This window comes from Candoia aspera, chromosome 4, assembly GCF_035149785.1.
Source record: "Candoia aspera isolate rCanAsp1 chromosome 4, rCanAsp1.hap2, whole genome shotgun sequence".
Taxonomy (NCBI): Eukaryota; Metazoa; Chordata; class Lepidosauria; order Squamata; family Boidae; genus Candoia; species Candoia aspera.
The window spans coordinates 69,217,648-69,235,335 of record NC_086156.1 but is presented as its reverse complement, the minus strand read 5'-3'; positions in this window follow the sequence as shown (position 1 = coordinate 69,235,335).

The window sequence follows — 17,688 nt, the reverse complement described above, 5'->3', positions numbered from 1 at the left end:
GACTCTGGGTGTTCGAGGTGCCTCATCCACCCTGACCTAGTGGCTGCATTAGACTTGCCTAGTTTTCCTCTCCAGCAGCCCTTGATTTTCACCCAGCTTGATGGGTCAATGGCGGGGGGTGGGTGGGTCCAGCAACTCATTTCACTGGAAATGTAGCGATACAAATGGGTAGCCACAAGGAAGCTTTAAAATTCATTGTGGCCCCAGTTGGAAATCCCATGGTGATTTTGGGAATCCCCTGGTTGACGTGGTGCAGCCTGTACATAAATTGGGTGCACCGAACTATTACTTTTGAGGATGGTTTCTACCAAGCTCCTAAACCAGAGAAACAGGGAAGTGTGGGGGTTGGAAGGGCTGCAATCGCCACTCCATGCCCTAGTTCTCCACACCTGGAGGGCTTGCTCGACCTGTACCGGGACTTTGCAGACGTCTTTGGGGAAGTGGAGGCTGACCAGCTACACCCCCCCATAGAAAAACTGACTGTGCTATAGAGCTGGTTCCCAACGCTCAGCAGCCCAAGCCAAAAATTTACCCGATGACCCAAAAGGAGCTTGCCGCATTGAGAGACTTCATTGACAAGAATTTGTCAAGGGGTTTTATTGAACCTGCAAACTCCCCAGTGGGAGCCCCTGTACTTTTCCATGAAAAGAAGGATGGCACGTTTCATCTTTGTACAGACTATCATGGGTTAAATTCCATCTCTGTTTGTAACAAATACCCTCTGCCTCTCATAAAAGACATATTAGCCCATTTGTCAAAGGGGAAAAGTTTCTCCAAGCTCGACCTTCGCAAAGCGTACTTTCACATTCGCATAAGAGAGGGCAATGAGTGGAAAATGGCATTCAATTGCCCATTGGGGTCATTTCAGTACAAAGTCCTACCGTTTGGATTGGCTGGTGCCCCAGGTGTTTTCATGCAATTGATTAATGAGGTGTTACATGATCATTTGTTTAAGGGGGTACTGGTTTATTTAGACGATGTTCTCATTTACACTGACATGGTGGAGGAGCATGAGCACCTCCTGAAACAGGTATTGAGCAAGCTTCATGAGGCAAAGCTCTATGCAAAACTTTCTAAGTGTGAATTCCACAAATCATGGCTGAATTACCTGGGCTACTGTGTCTCTGACAAGGGCATTGAAATGGACCCTGAAAAAATTCAGGCGGTCCTGAATTGGGAGCGGCCCCACACCCGGCGCCAACTGCAAAGTTTTTTGGGGTTCAGTAACTATTATCGCCACTTCATTCAGGGATTCGCTGAGATTGCTCTGCCCCTCACTGACTTGCTGCGCACCAAAGGTTTAGGGGAGATGCGTAAGGTAAAGAATCCTGGGGCACTGTTTACTTGGTCTCCTGAATGCGAGACTGCCTTTGAGCGGTTAAAAACCCTTTTCACTGCTGAGCCTATTTTGTTACACCCTGACCCAGAGCGCCCCGTTGTAGTTCAGGTGGACGCTTCTGATTTTTCAATTGGGGCAATCTTGCTTCAGGCAGACTCTGACAGTCATTTGAAACCTTGCGCCTATCTGTCCAGAAAATTCTCAGAAACTGAACGCCGGTGGCATGTTTGGGAGAAAAAGGCTTTTGCTGTAAAGGCTGCTTTGGAAGCCTGGCGTCACCTCCTGGAAGGCGCTAAGTGCCCTTTCGAGGTTTGGACAGATCACAGGAATTTAGAAGCCCTGCGCACCCCCCGGCATCTCAGTCCTAAACAGATTCGCTGGGCTCAGTTCTTCAGTCGTTTTGATTTCCAACTGAAGTTCATTCCAGGTAAGAAAAACTTTTTGGCTGATGCTTTGTCACGCTTGCCCCAGGACTCTGGGCAGGTTTCAGAAATAGTGGGGACTGTTCTTACTGAACCTCAACTAGGATTGGTTGCTGTCACCCGTAGCAGGACTCGTGCACAGGCATCTCCCCCCTCCTCCTCCCCTGGGAAGCGGCGGATGCAAGTTCCTTGTCAATTACAAACAAACTTCCTCCAGGCACTGAAATCTGACCCTTGGGTCCTGGCAAATAAGGACAAGGTTTCCTTTGAAAATGGTCTAGCATGGGTGGATCACCACTTATATGTACCAGAGGCTAGGAGGGCTGATGTTTTACACCGTTCTCATGATGACAAGCTTGCGGGACATTTTGGTTTCATTAAAACCTTACATTTGGTTCGGCGGCAATTTTGGTGGCCAACTCTGCGTCGTGATGTTAAAGACTATGTTTCCTCCTGTTCTGTTTGTGCCATGTCAAAACGAAAACCAGGAAAGCCACAGGGGCTTCTCCAGCCGGTGGCCAGCCCCTCCTGCCCCTGGGACGAAATCTCTATGGATTTCATTGTAGATCTGCCGCCCAGTCAGAGGAAAACTGTCATTTGGGTTGTTAAGGATTTTTTTTCCAAGCAGGCACATTTCATTCCATGTGCTTCCATCCCGTCAGCCCAGCAACTAGCCCATTTGTTTCTTGTTCATGTCTACTGTCCCCACGGATGCCCCTCCCGTTTGGTGACCGACTGCGGGACACAATTCACTTCCCAGTTCTGGAGATCATTTTTAAAATTAATTGGCACCAAAAAGGCGTTGTCCACCTCTTCGCATCCCGACGGACGGATCTACTGAAGTGTTAAATTCCATGCTTGAACAATTCCTTAGAGCATACATAAACTACCATCAGGACAATTGGGTTGACTTGCTGCCCTTTGCTGAAGTGGCATACAATAATGCGGTTCATCAGAGCACTGGGCAAACCCCTTTTCGAGTGGTTTCTGGCCGCAACTTTGTTCCCATTCCCGAATTGCCACACGCACCACCCCGCTCTACTTCTGCCTCTGACTGGGGTGTTCAGCTGGCTGATTCCTGGCCTGTGATGCCCAGGCTTCTTACAAGTCTCAAGCAGATAAACACCGCTCCCCGCAGCACACTTTTAAGGTGGGGGACCAGGTCTACCTGTCCACCAAGTTCATTAAGTCTCCACAGCCTTCCAAGAAGCTGGGTCCCAAGTTCATTGGTCCTTTCCCCATTGTTGACCTTATCAACCCTGTGACTTTCAGATTGAAATTACCCCATAACTTGAAACATTTGCACCGTTTTTCAGTGCAGTTTGCTCAAGCCTGTACATCAATCGCCCACGTGGCATCCCCAACCTCCTCCTCCTGCTCCTATCATGATTGATGGGCAGCAACACTTTGAAGTCAAGGAGATTCTTGATTCTCGCAAGCTTCGAGGCACTCTTCAATATCTCATTCGCTGGAAGCACTTCCCTCACCCTGAGTGGGTCTATGCTCGCCACGTTGCTGCTTCTGATTTAGTGCACCGTTTTCACTTAGCTTTCCCTTTGAAACCGTCTGCTTAGCATTTTGTCATGTTCATCATTTCAATGTGCATTGTACATCGTAACGTTTCGCATGCCAAGGCGTTGACACGCGTATCTAGCTGGGAGGGAGCTGCTGAGGGACCTTGTACCAAGCTCTCTATCTGTGCTCGTTAAGATGGAATGTGTTTGGGTTATCTTCTCTGCTCAAGGTCTTTTTCCTGTTGATCAGCAGAACTCGTTAGGAGCACCTGGGATTGTGAATTTGAGACGATTGTAAGGGGGGGTGGGACTTCATTTGAACGGGGGTTATTTAGTTTGAATTTAGGCGCACTTCTCTCATTCTCAGCTTTCTTCGTGTTTGCACTCTATTCTACAATAAAACCAGATTTTATGAAGCTTTGGCTTGTGAGTCTGAGAATTATTTTGGAATAGGCATTCATTACAGTAGTCTAGCCTAAAATGTTTGGCAACTATATATCAGTCAAATCTCTGTTGATTTTACTTTGCTTTATGGATTTACTGCTGCTTCTTGGCTATTTATTGGTAAACAAGGCAGGAGAGTGAGGAGAAAGGAATTTGGCTTGCTTAGCTAGCTGTTGTAATGAAATGCTGCCTAAAAACAAAGCTGCTTTACTGGGTTTTTTTTTAAAAGAGAAAAAAAATCACATGAAATGTATTGTGTCTTGGATCAAATCCTAAGAATCCCCAAGCACTCATAAAAATGTCAGTGGCAACTTTGAGAATGTGGACTAAAGTGTCCTGCTAAGAGACGTGTACTCTTATGAGGCAATTACCTAATGCGCAAATTAAATAAGCCATAGCCAAGCCAAAAGTTCAGGGGATTCTCCCTGTTCTAGTGAGGGTGGAAAAGGAATCTGAATCTGTGGAGGAAGAATCTTTTATCATGGCAGATGTGGGAGATGGGCAGCCCCCATGGCAGTAGACCCTAATGCTACATCCAAGGTTGCAAGGCTGCTTCCTGCAGTTGGTCTTCAGCCTGCATCCCATCACAGCCAGAAGGGGAGGAGGCTTAGATAAAGCTGTCCCAAGACATGCTCAGACAGCAACAGAAAGATGCAAACTAGTCTTGAAAAAGAAAGACACCAAAGAGAATTGAAACACAAGGATTGGTGGACTTCCGGTGGGAATATGGTGGACTGAGCAGCTGTGCCGGTGAGCTCCGTGGGCAGAACTGGCATCATGGCAGTTTTTTCAGGCACAGGCTGGTTTCTTCTGTAGCCCAGAGCGATTTCCTGGATTAAGGAAAATGCTTGGAATCGACTCATTTGTCCTCCAGACAGCGAGTTGCAGCCAGGAGATCATGGACAGCATGCACAATCGACGGGTCAGACTTCACCTGGAGGCTGGGATTTCACCATTTCTGAGTTGTGCTGCAGCCCTTAAAGGGACATTAAGTCCAGCCACTCCATTTCTAAAGCACCAATTTACTTTTTTTTAAAAGTTTTTGTACCCTAAGAGAGGCTTTCTACAGTGAGAACTGTCACTTTTGGTGCTTATCATTATTTCTGGATTAAATTTTAAAACTTTTTAAGTTTTGGCTTGTTTTCCCATTCAAAGACTAAGGAGAACTGAGAATAAATACTTGCCTCCCTGTTATTATTTTTACACTGAATTTGAAGGAGTTAATATTTTCCTACATGTTGAATTTGCTGTTTTGAATCTCTAGCTCTGTTTACTTTCCCTGAGAGCTGTTTGCTAGCACACTTTCTCTTGTTTCAATTTCACTTGGAAGTTTTTTATTAACTCATTAACTCCAATCTCCACGAGTCAAGTATCTAGGGAGCACCATAATCTACTGCCTGAAACAAGGAGGATTTCAAAGAGACTTTTTCAGAGTCCTGTTGTGAGCCTGAGCAAACCTTCAAAGAGATTTTTTCAGATTGCTGTCAGGCTATTCTGCAGAATATTCGGGACACTGGGGAAGATATTATTTCTAAAGTGTGTCATCTGGCTGAAGATATTATGGAAGAAGATGAAGATTTTGACAAGGATGGAGATTTTTCCACTGACAGCGAGACTGAAGTAATGCCAGACCAAGATTACATTTTGGTGCTGAAGGGGTTAAAGTGACAGTCTGAGCTGCAGATTACAAGAAGAGTTGTTTTTCTGAGGGAATGTTATGGGAGAGAAGAGAATCTGCTTTGTGGGAGTTTTTTTGCTGAGAAGTTTAAGTTTTTAAGGGGGGCAGTTGGGCTGTTTGATTTTTGCAAGAAAAATGCCTTGGGTGTAATAGGGAGATATGTAAATGTCTTAGTATATTTTGAAGTGGGGTAAAAATGTAAGAATGTGTAATTGGATTGATAATGAGGCTATTATGATTTCATTTCTCTTTAATGATTTGGATTAAGACTTACTGGACCTTTTTTAAAGGTTTGTTTGATTTGTAAGATTTATAAGGTATCTATAAGGTATAATAATAATTGCTTGGTTTTTAGGTTTAATAGGGTTAAGACTGCTATTGTATTATTAATTATAAAAATAGATAATTTATATGTTTTTATAATTTGATTTTTATTATAGTGGACAGAAATATATAGAATAGTGGTAGAAAGGAAATAATTATATAAATGTTGTTTTATGGGGGAGGGAAGTTGATTTAGAAATTTATATAAGGGGAAGGAGCAATTGCATTAGTGATTTGTATATGTGCTAATGGAAGGATTTATAGAAATAATGTGATTTGGTTTGATATAGAGTAAGGGACTGATTATGGAAATTGCTGTATATTGTTGCTTTTGAAAGTCGGAAGTCACTTCTTTATGTAATCTTCAAAATTCTTTTTTCTTGTGTTTCACACTTTTTTAGTTTTTCTTTTTTTTTGTAGTTTTTATCTTTGTTTCAAACTTAATAAAATTCTTTTTTAAAAAAAAGAAATGCAAGGATTGGCTTGAGACACAGCAGGGGAAGAGAAAGGTATGCTTCCAGGCATTAAACAAAGATGGGATGGGATGAGGTAGAACAGGTATTTCCCCAGCTCCTGCCCTCTATACCTAAAGAGAGCCTTTAGCAGATTATAATCTGTATACAGGTGAGGAAGATGATACAGAAACCTTTTTTGTTATGCTGGAAAGATCTGCAAGAGCCTGTAAATAGCCCAAGGGATAGTGGGTTGCAAGAATGTTCCATCCTGGAGGACTTACTCTAGTCTTTCAGCTAGAGACATGAAGGACTATGACAATGGGAAGCAAGTGATTCTGCATTGATGTACAGGTAGTTCTTGAGTTACGACAGCAATTTGGACCCAAATTTCCATCGCTAAGCAATGTGGTCATAAAGTGTGAGATCACATGACTGCATCACTTAGTGACAGCAATCCCTGCAGTCCCCATTGCCGTCATTAAGTGAAAATTGCAGGTTGTTAAAGGAGCAAATCTTCCTGCCAGCTTCCAACAAGCAAAGTCAGTGGGGAAGCCGGCAGGAAGTTGCAAGTCCCAGGCAGCTTGTAGGCAGGCTGGCAGCATCGTCATCATGTTTATTACAGCCCTAAGGCCAGACACAATAAGACTATACAATAGCAACAATCTTACATTAATACATATATATAAAAACAGAAGCAATTAATATACTACAATCCAAGATTAATTAAGCATGAAAATTCTTAATTTTGGATTGTAGTATATTAATTGCTTCTGTTTTTATATATATGTATTAATGTAAGATTGTTGCTATTGTATAGTCTTACTGTGTCTGGCCTTAGGGCTGTAATAAATGTGATGATGAGCAGGCTGGCAGGCAGGTAATTGGTTGCTGCTGGCGGGAGAGGGAGCAAGGAGGTGAGTGGGTGGCCAAGGAGGGTGTGTGAGTGGTGGGGGAGGTGTGGTATGGCACAAGTGTGGTGGGGCTAGGGGTGGCTGCTGCCAGGTGGGGAGGTGTGTGAGGGGTGGGGGAGGTGAGGCATGAGCATGGCAGAGTTTGGGGTGGCTGCTGCTGGGTGGTGAAGGGTGCACAAAAGTGCGCAAGTGGCCACCGCAGTGCGAGTACAGAGGGGCTGGGGGAAGGTGTGTAGGTGGGGGAGACTTACCCAAGCAACTTGCAACCTTCTCTGCCGGCTTCCCCATTGACTTTGCTTGTGGGAAGCTGGCAGGGAAGGTAGCAAATCGTGATCATGTGACCATGGGGTGCTGGGACAGCCAGAACTTTGAGGACTGGTCGTAACCACCACTTGTTCAGTGCCTTTGTAACTTCAAACGGTCGCTGAACAAGTGGTCATTAACCGAGGACTACCTGTAGTCCTTTCTCAAACTTTCTCAGTTCAGATGCCTTTAGTGTCTCCGTAATTTTTTCACAGCCAAAACTGTGAATTACCTCGAGCTAGTAATCTGCAATCCTGCAGCACCACTGTGAGCTTGCTGCAGTGCCCTGGGGTGCCACAGCACACAATTTGGGAACTGTGGCCATAGAGGTATTGGCAATTATTTGGAGATTATGCCTGCAACCCACAAGGAGTTAAAGAAGGCCTAGGTGTTAAATGTCTTCAACCTGATTCCAGAACTGGCATCCAGTTCATAGAAGACATAACCCTTGAACAGTTCAGGTAAGTCCTTCCAGATCCTGTCAAGTTCTGAGTTCAAAAGCATCATCCTGAGATGGGAAAGAGGGCAACAGAACTGGGCAACAGCAGCCCAGAGAGCACAAAACACATTCTGGAGTATTTCTGGTTTAGCAAAAGTCACAGAGCTGGAAGTATAATTGCAAAGGAGAAAGTAAAGCCTCAAAAGGCAAAGCCTCTTAAAGAGGCAACGCGAAAGATAAAAAAGGAAAAAGAAATCCCAAAGGGAGCAAAAGATGGGGAAAGGGCAAAGGGAAATAAAAATGTCTCAACAAGATACTGGGCTACAGTCTTCGTAAGAATGTTTCAAACCTTAGCCCTGTAGGATACTGTCCAGCAGAAAATGGGTATGGTACCCATAGAGGTCAATGGTCAGAGGGGCTCTTGGACACTGGCAGTGGAAGAACTTGAGGCCATACCTAGTCACAAATGTATCAAGAATGGGTTTGGAGGCCATCATTAGTGTCACTGGGCAGACTAGGAAACCCCCATTGGTTGAAACCTGGGTTCAAAGAAGAAAACACAGTTGGTAAGGTGAAAAGTTGCCATATGAAATAATTATTGACTTGCCAATAGTGGGCAACTGGTAGCCGAAGATACTACACTGCAACATCAGCGGAAGAAAAAGTAGCAGAGCAAAAGCAAGAAAAAGTACAAAAAGAGGAAAAAGAGAGGGAAGCAAAGGCATTCTCTGACATTTTGCCGTCTCACTCAGATCTCATTGTTCTTGGGAAGCAGCCACATCACGAAAGGGAGGGGCCATCACAGAATCACACATCTGCTTTACTTCCATCATATGCTGTTCCAGTCACACTCAGAACTAACCTTCAATTCTGTATTCATACAAAACATAGATAATTGAAGCCTATTCACTTTATCATATGCTTTCTCTAAATCAACAAACATAAAGTAGCCTTTCATTTTCATATTCATACATTTCCCATGACCTGCTGAAAAGTATCAATTTAGTCAGCAACTTCACTGCACTTTCCAAATTTGGTTTATTATTACCTCTTTACCCTTTCAAGAAGAATTCTGCCAAACACCTTCCAGGCACACTTAAACTAACTGCCCTGAAATTTGGGAAATTCATTTTCTTTGTAAAAGGACCATTAATAGCATTCTTCCAATCAAAAGGGTCAGTTTCAGTCTTCATGTGCACATTAAACAGTTGCATAGCCACTCCCATAAGCAAATCACACCTATAGTTTAAAACTGTTCATTTACACCATTTACACTTGCAGCATTCTCAGTGTTCAATATTTTTATAGCATGACTTCCTTTTTATCCATTTTTTCTTGTACATTAACATTTATAGTATTTTTTTAGTTCTGTTCTAACGTATCACTATTATTCCCATACAAATGTCTACAATCACAAATCATTAATCACTTTTATTTTTTTCCATTTATACTGATAGAGGCTCTTTGTTTACCCCTTTTACCCACTTCCAAAACAATTTTATTTACATCAAAATTGCTCTCATTTCCTCTGCCTCTTTCAATCTTGTGTTCTTTGCTTTTTGACGACATTCTCTGCATCTAGTCTTTTCTCTCTGTATACATTATACAATACCCTTTCTTCATTCTCATTTTTTGCAGCAATCATTCTTCTATGCATTTTTTCATCCACAGTCCCATCTCTTCCTCTTGTCATTCTACTTTTACTTTTGTTTCACTTCTTCCTCTTCTTCCACATCCATTTTCCTTGACATTATCAAGAAAGGGTCTGCCCCATACTCCGCATCTCTTACACTCTTGTATCCACTAAATATCTCAATGCATGTATGTTTATACTTATGCTTGAGCCATGTATTTAAAGCAGACTTTTTCATTTAGAACATTGAAGAGTGTTTTCAAGAACTCATATCTTGTTCTTCCATTAATACCATGGAATGTAACCGGACTATAGATTCCTACTTTCATATATACCCACAACAACTTAGATGAGACCAATTCATACTGAGTTACATTTTAACCCTTTCATTCATAATTAAACTTACATCTTCACTTCCCTGCATGTATTATCTCCACTCCATAATATAACAATACCTTCATTCAGATCTATTAAGTCCTCTTTTCTCTTAATTTCACAAACACATGCCTACTTTTCTTTCATTTCATTCTTTAATTCATGCTTTTTTTTAAAAAAAATAATACTTTATTTATTTAAAACATTTAAAGAACAGGATGATACTCTGGTTTCTCTTCTGATTCTTTAAATCTCTTGCCCATGGTCTTCGCCATTTGCTTCCCTTATATTCCATGTCATAATTTTCCATATGCCATGGGTGTCACTGGAGGGCCCATAGATATTCACCTCCAATGCCCATCATGCTTTTGGTCAATGGAGGCTTTCATGCAACACTTTTTAGTACAATAGAGGAGTGCCTGGGTTACCAGCTTTAGCCATATCCATGCCACATACAATATTCCCTAATGGTAAGAACAGTACCAATTCATTTGAGCACATTTTAGCCAGCATGTCAACAATTGCAACCAAAGCCCAGTTTTATCCCAAATAGGCTCACATTATTCTAGACAAGCTTGGGTTTCTAATCTAGAGATTACCTTGCAATCCAAGACACCGCTGCCCATGTCCCACCAACAAGGAGATATATGCACTGTACTGATACACCTTCAGGGTTCTTCCATTAATACTTTTTTTTTTTGGTCCCTTTGAGTTAGTGTTGACTCCAAGCAACTGCCTGAATGACTCCCTACAGTTTTCTTGGCCAGGTTTTTCAGAAGTGGTTTGCCACTGCCACCTTCCTAGGAGAATGACTGGCCTGGCCCAAGGTCACCCAGCTGGCTTTGTGCCCAAGGCAGGAGTAGAACTCCCAGTCTCCCGGTTTCTAGCCTGGTGCCTTAACCACTATACTAAATAGGCCCTCCCATGAGTATTTACTAACTCAGTTAACGTTTGGTGGGGTATTGTGGCTTTTGGCAGTTACCTACCTGCCTGCCTACCTATATTACACATGCATAATTATATGCAAACACAAATATGGCACATGTACATATTTATGGAGGAGGAGGAAATCTCTAGGAATGATTTCATCTGGAATCAGCAGCACTAGATTGCCAAGATGGGGAAGCTCAGCATTGTGCAGGATTTTTGCCTGTTATTTACAGTATACATCTTTTTCTGTATTTCTTATGGAATTGTCTTAAATGCATACTGCCTCCTTTTGTGTGAAAATGGTAAATTATTAGCTATGCTAGTTGCTAAACACAATTATGTACATTTAGATTAGGGAGAATTGCATATTATATTTGGAATATAAAATTTCCTCTGGTCTTTGTTTACCAAAATCCAGTGATGCATGGGAGATAAAATGTTGTAAGAGATGTTGGGCTCAAATTAACCACAAAGTTCACAAAATGGATAAAACTGGGGAAACCTTTGGAATAAGGATGCAATATGAATGTGATAATTTAGGAATTAATAACAAAGCAGAGGGAAAAGAGTTGATAATTGCATTATATCACTCTTCCGGATGCCTCTTGCAAGATTCAGCAGGTAATCATTCTCAAAAGCACCCAGGTAACTGGAGAGACAGTTGACAGTACTCAGTGTTTCAGACAGCTACATCAATAACATAGCTCAGCATTTCCTAAGGCCATACAATCCCCTTAGCAGCCTACATGTTTTTTTAATACTAGTAACCATGTTGAACAATAGTTTAATTAAGAAAAAATTAGCATAAACAACTTGCTGAGCTAGAACATTTCCTTTGCCTAAACGTGCTTTGCAATCTTCAAAATGCTGTGTTGCTAGTCCTACCCATGTAACTAGGAGAAAGGCCCCAGTACAGCAAGGTAGAGCTTGCCACGGCATGCTGCTTTTTACCATGTCTCACTTGTCCTGTGGCAACATCATGCAAGTTTGAGGAGTAATAAACATAAGTGTCGTTGTGTGTATGCATATATGTTTGTGTGTATGTGTATACAGTGTGTGTGTGTGTGTATATATATATAATATATATTCCATTTAATCATATATTCCATTTAATCATGCCCAATTATTGGAGACTGCCTGGACAAGTCCCTGCAGTTTTCTTGGCAAGGTTTTTCAGAAGTGGTTTGCCATTGCCTCCTTCCTAGGGCAGAGAGAAGATGACTGGCCCAAGGTCACCTGGCTGGCTTTGTGCCTAAGGCGGGACTAGAATTCATGGTCTCCCAGTTTCTAGCCCATTGCTTTAACCACTAGGCCAAACTGGCTCTCGGAGATATATACATAGTTGCAAATAAATCAGTGACAAGGCCTTGTTACTGCTGTCTCTTCTTTCATTCATAGAAGTTGAGCTAAATTCTTGTGATCTAAGTATTTTCAGCACCTATTTCTTGCAAGTTTGATTGTTCCCCTTCTGTTTAGGAAAATAATAGTTACAGTCTCATGTTATCTAGGCAGTAATCCCTAGGAAGGAAGGAAGGAAGGAAGGAAGGAAGGAAGGAAGGAAGGAAGGAAGGAAGGAAGGAAGGAAGGAAGGAAGGAAGGAAGGAAGGAAGGAAGGAAGGAAGGAAGGAAGGAAGGAAGGATTTCATAATAGCCCTCTCCCATCAGAAACAATGGATAAAACCCAAGATAGGTGCCCACAATCAATTAATCAATCAGCTGGGGCCAAAAGCTTGTTGAAACTAAACTGATTTGTTTCTGAAGCAGCAGTGAATTACAGTATATACTGTACTTCTGAGGAAAAGTATTCTGCAGAGGAAGCAACCAGCATATCTCATACTAGTTTAAGGCTTTCCACCCAACCCCGAGCCAAAAGAAAACTAAACCAGTGTAACATTTGTTGCCCCCACTCCAAATCCCTATCCTGCCTCTATGGCTTCCCTTCTGGCTTACTTCCAGATGTCCAGATTTTGCAGACTACATGTTAAGCAAAGCCAATGGTTAAACCCCTTGGCGCTACAGTCCTCCCCCTTTCCCTACATCATTAACCAGCAGAAAACACTTTTGTGATTCGCAGATGGTTTTGACAAAAGATTTCAGTCATCTATCAAAAGCTGATACCTCTGGAAGCCATTGGACAACTGATTCATGGTGGATGCCTTATAAAGTGGAAAGGGCTTCTGGCTTTACCAAACAATCCCCCCAGCTGATGTCAGCGCTTCAAGGTAGAACAGCCTCCCCAACAATTACTAGAAATGGATTAATATAGACTACAGTAACAGACTCTTGAATGCCTGACAGTGTTTTCCCTCCCTTCCCTTATACCAAAGAGAATTAAGGTGGATCCAATTTGAATTTCTGATGTTCTCTTTCTGTCCTGGGCTTAAATTGTGTTTTGCTAACTGCCACTGCATACCTTCTCCAAAGTTAGCTCTATGGCTCTCTATAGCTGTTTAGTGGGCTTGCTTTGATACAGGTTTAATGCTCTTTTGAATGAGCACCTAAACCCATCCTCAAAACAAGCCCCCATAACAGCTAGTTTGCAACATAGAGGAGGCTGCATGCTAAAGAAAAAAAGGGCTGGCTATACCTGAAAACAAGCTGTGCAACAGCTGATGAGCATGGTGGGGCTGCCCAGTAAAGCAGTTTTTACTGAGCAGCCCCTACCTTACTTATCAGCAGCATGTTTCCACATGAGTTTTAGTGCTCTTTTGAAAGAATGAATGTATACTCCAAACAAGCTATCCTAAAAGTAATCTTTACTAGGCAGCTCTCCCATGCCACCAATCAATTGTTCCTACAGAACTCCTTTGCTGTACAGCTCTCTTATCCCACTGATCAGCTGCTTAGAGTCAACAGGAAACAACTAGCTGTTGTATCCTGCTCTTTCCCACTCCAGGAATTAAAAACAAACAAACAAACAAAAAATGAAGGGATTGGAGGACAGTATTTAACCACATGCCCTGGTTTACAAACACCAATGGCTGGTTCACATATGAAGCTTAACAAAATACAATGATTTTCAGCAGCTTGTAAATGTTGGTAAAAGTAAAAACAAAAACATCTGGCGGGGTCCAGGAGGCAGACCTTCTCTGCAACAGCCCCTGCCCTTTGGAACATCTTGCCCCCAGAGGTGAGGCTAGCCCCATTGCTCCTGGCCTTTCGGAGGAAGTTGAAGACTTGGCTCTGCCACCTGGCCTGGGGCGGGGAGGAGAACAGTCATGCCTGGGGTTGGCTAGTGCCTTGAAGTACCCCTTCCACGCAAAGACTGAACGTGATCACAGCCATCTAGACTTTACTCTTATTTTTATTTATTAACGATATGTAATTTTATAAGGCGTTTTTATATATTTATTGTTTTAGTGAGTATTTTGTTGTAAACCGCACAGAGTCCCTCCAGTGGGAGGAGATGGGCAGTGACAAATTTGATTGATAGATAGATAGATAGATAGATAGATAGATAGATAGATAGATAGATAGATCAATCAATCAATCAATCAATCAATCAATCAATCAATCATAAGCATGTTAGATGAACCTGGTACTACCCTGTTGTGACTGCAAAAATTCAGATGATTAAGAGTTCTCTGAATCTCTTTGCTACTGCCTAGTGCAGGGTTTCTTCCAGCTCCACTCGAGGATTGCAGTGCAGGCACAGCTCTGACATGGCAACTGTAATCAGGTCTTCAATCCACTGAACTCTTGCTATAGAAGTTAAGATGCTCTCCCATTGTCTAGGCAAAATGGGAACCTCTAATTCTTTATGCCACTCGTTTCTTAGCATCTGCATATCAAATTGATTTATTGATAACAAATATCTATGAAAACTAATAGTAGGTTTTTCAGTTTTAAAGGATTTAACAAATTGTTCTAGTATCTCAGGTGTCTCAGAAGCTAAAAATGCTGCTTGTCCAAACAATGTGGTTAACAAATGTTGCAGCTGTAAATACTGCCATTGGGTTACATCTGATAGACATTTATCTCTTAACACAGTGTATGGTAAAAATCTATCTTCATCTATCAGTTGGTCCAAAGTCAATAACCCTACTTCCATCCAATTTTTCCATATCACCATCTTTTTCCCAATTTTTAAAGTTGGGTTTTCCCATAAAGACAATCTAGCATGGGAAAAGGGGTCAAATCTTTTTTTATTAGACATTCCATTCCATAACTTTCTAATTGACATAATTATTTCCAGAGACACTAGAGTTCTAGTGTATTTTGATCCTAATACCGTTAAAACAACCAAAGGTGCTACATACGTATATATAATCCAAAGTTGCCCAAACTGGAAAATTGACATTAGATGTTGGCTTCCTGTATTTAATACTTGACAATAGGTAAGCATGATATAGCTCCAGATTCAGAAAATCAAATCCTCCTTCATTAATTGGTAGTTGCATTTTCTGTAAAGATATTCTCGGAATCGAAGAACCCCATAGAAATTTTCTAAACAAAGGATTTATTTTCTGAAAATATTTTCCAGATATATGAACTGGAATTCCTCTCAGAATATAAATTAATCTGGGAATAATATTCATTTTGAGAGCATTCACCTTTCCCCAAAGGGTGAGGTTTAATGACTCCCATCTATTGATATCTGAAGAAACCTCTCTCTATATTTTATTTATATTACACACTACTGAGTTATATCTTTTGGTATGCACATACCTAGATTTTAATGGATTTGGTACAAATATGGAATTAATATTCCTTAAATGTATGTATGGGTAACCAAATTTTCACTTATTGGCATCAGTTCCAATTTGGACCACTTAATAGTACCCTGCTATTTTACTAAAGGCATCTATCATTTGCATCAACACTGGAATAATAGTGTGAGGTATAGAACAAAAGAATGTCATCTGCAAATGAAATCAATTTATGTTCAACTGAATTATGTACTACTCTGTAAATCTCCAATACCACATATTTTTTATGGCCTGTACCATTTATCAAATATCTAGTAATGAACTTTTCCATATTTGAATATTTTTTCATGTTTTCTAGTATTGCTCACATAGAACCTCATTAAGAACTCAAATTAGGATTTAAATACCATTCTATTACACACACACACACACATAGAATCCATTTCCCATACAATGAATATACTTAAGGAAAAGAAAAAAGAAAAACGTGATTATGTGCAAGAAAGGTAATTATATCTAAAGATAGACCCTGAGAGCCAATTTGGTGTAGTGGTTAAGGCATCAGGCTGGAAACTGGGAGACCGTGAGTTCTAGTCCCTCCTTAGGCAAAAAGCCAGCTGGGTGACCTTGGGCCAGTCATTCTCTCTCAGCCCTAGGAAGGAGGCAATGGCAAACCACTTCCAAAAAACCTTGCCAAGAAAACTGCAGGGACTTGTCCAGGCAGTCTCCGAGAATCAAACATGATTGAACAGATTAAAAAAAAAAAGATAGAATAAAAGTTGGCAATATGCCCAGACTTTTGATCATGGAGTTAGCAATAACAAAAACAAAACAGGAGTACAGAAAGAAAATGTAGAGCCTTTTAAAATGAGGCTTTTCTAGCACATCTTTAAGCAGATTCAAACTTTTCCCTCAGCAGATTCCAAAAAGTAAGACACAATCCATCTTGTCCATCAGCAGATTTCAAAGATAAAAGCCTCTGCATTCGAAGGATTATCAATGCTGTAAATCTGGTCTTGGTGATTAAGGCAGAATGTAGCTGAGAAGCAGATGAAATACTGAAGTTGTGCCAATACATGGCCATGTAACTGGAAACAATCATTGTTTATTCCATTGCCAAAAAAGGGGGATTCAAAGGAGTGTTCTAACTACTGCACTGTTGTGCTCACATCTCACGCTAGCAAAATTCTACCGAAAATCATACAACAAGGCCTGGCTCCAATCATCGAAAGGGAACTGCCAGATGTCCAAGCTGGTTTCTGACAGGGTCGTGGCACCCATGATCACATTGCAAACGTTTGATGGATAATGAAAAATGTCACAAATATTAAAAGAACATTTTTATGTGCTTCATCAACTACAGGAAAGCTTTTGATTGTGTTGACCATGACAAACTATGGAGAGCCTTGGCAGGCCTTGGGCTGCCACTACATTTGGTGAAGTTGGTGAAATCACTTTACGTAAATCAGGAAGCCACTGTACAAACTCAATACGGAGACACTGATTGGTTCAAGATCGAGAAAGGTGTGCAACAAGGTTGCATTCTGTCACCTTTCTTATTCAATGTGTACGCCGAAGTGATAATCAGGAAACTGGAGCTAGACGAATCAAAAATTGGGGTAAAAATTGGCAGAAGAAACATCAATAACCTTCAATATGCAGATGATACAACCCTCCTCTCAGACACCCAGGAAGGCCTAAAGCACCTAATCATGAGACTCAAAGAAGAAAGCGAGAAATTTGGCCTCTTTCTGAATATCAAAAAGGCAAAACTCATGAAAGGATGGAAACATCAGAATAGTAATTGATGGGGAGGAGGTGGAATGTGTGGAAGAATTCACCTTTTTAGGATCACTGGTCAATCAAAATGGCAAATGCAACCAAGAAATTGAACACCGAATCATGCTGGGTTGCACAGCAATGATGAATATGAATCAAATTTGGAAAAGCAAGGATGTCAGCTTACGACTAAGTGTAGACTAGTCTGCACTATCATGTTCCCCATAACTACATATGGCTGTGAAAGTTGGATGATGAAAAAGCTGGATAGAAGGAAAATTGATTCTTTTGAACTATGTTGTTGCACATCCCTTGAACTGCAAAAATAACAAATAAAGAAGTGTTGAAGCCCATAAAACCAGACATATCACTAGAAGGAAAAATAACAAAACTTAGACTTAGTTACTTCAGTCATGTAATGAGATCAACATCGTTGGGAGAAAGACGTTATGCCTGGAATGGTCAGTGGCAAAAGACAACAAGGATGCCAAAG